The sequence below is a fragment of the Lynx canadensis genome, chromosome B2 (genome assembly GCF_007474595.2).
Source record: "Lynx canadensis isolate LIC74 chromosome B2, mLynCan4.pri.v2, whole genome shotgun sequence".
Lineage (NCBI taxonomy): Eukaryota > Metazoa > Chordata > Mammalia > Carnivora > Felidae > Lynx > Lynx canadensis.
Window position 1 is genome coordinate 71,551,610 of NC_044307.1, and position 971 is coordinate 71,552,580.

At 34.4% G+C, this 971-nt stretch overlaps 1 non-coding gene across 1 annotated transcript; it reads right to left on the bottom strand.

Moving 5' to 3' along the window:
- Positions 1-275: 275 nt before the first annotated feature.
- Positions 276-383, bottom strand: LOC115515124. The gene has a single exon (XR_003969183.1). It is a non-coding gene; the product is annotated as a U6 spliceosomal RNA (small nuclear RNA).
- Positions 384-971: the final 588 nt, after the last annotated feature.

Consider the following 971-nt stretch of genomic DNA (forward strand, 5'->3'; position numbering starts at 1 on the left):
TGATGTCCCCTCTTTCATTTCTTATATTAACAACTTGTGTCTTGTTTTTCTTTGTTAGTCTGGCTAGAAGCTTATTGATTTCATTGATCTCTTCAAAGATCCAGGTTTGATTTTGTTGATTTTTTCCTATTGGTATCCCATTTTTTCCTGTTTTGATTTCTGCTGTAATTCTTTTTTTATGTAATCTGTGACAATTTTTTAAATTACATTTTCATTTTAATTCCAATACAGTTAACATGCAGTATTATATTAGTTTCAGGTGTACAATATAGTGAAAAACTATGGAACACTTTAGAAATTTGTGTGTCATTCTTTCACAAGGACCATGCTAATCTCTGTATCTTTCCCACTTTTTAAAATGTATGTGTTGCTGAAGTGAGTACTCTGCTCTAATTCTTATTATTTCTTTTCTTCTGCTTACTTTAGATTTAATTTGCTTATCTTTTCCCAGTTTTCTCAGTGTACATTTGTATTGTTGACTTCAGCTCTTTTATCTTTTTTAAATGTATGCATTCAATGCTGTAAAGTTCCCCCTAAACACTGCTTTCACTGCATTTCACAAGTTTTGATAAATTGTGCTTTCATTTTCATTTAATTCAAAATATTAAAAAATTTCTCTTAGTATTTCTTCTTTGATCCCTCTGTTGTTTAGAAGTGTGTTGTTTGGGGGCGCCTGGGTGGCGCAGTCGGTTAAGCGTCCGACTTCAGCCAGGTCACGATCTCGCGGTCCGTGAGTTCGAGCCCCGCGTCGGGCTCTGGGCTGATGGCTCAGAGCCTGGAGCCTGTTTCCGATTCTGTGTCTCCCTCTCTCTCTGCCCCTCCCCCGTTCATGCTCTGTCTCTCTCTGTCCGAAAAATAAATAAACGTTAAAAAAAAAAAAAAAAATTTAAAAAAAAAAAAAAAAAAAAAAAATAAAAAAAAAAAAGAAGTGTGTTGTTTGATCTCCATATATTTTGGGACTTTCCAATTAT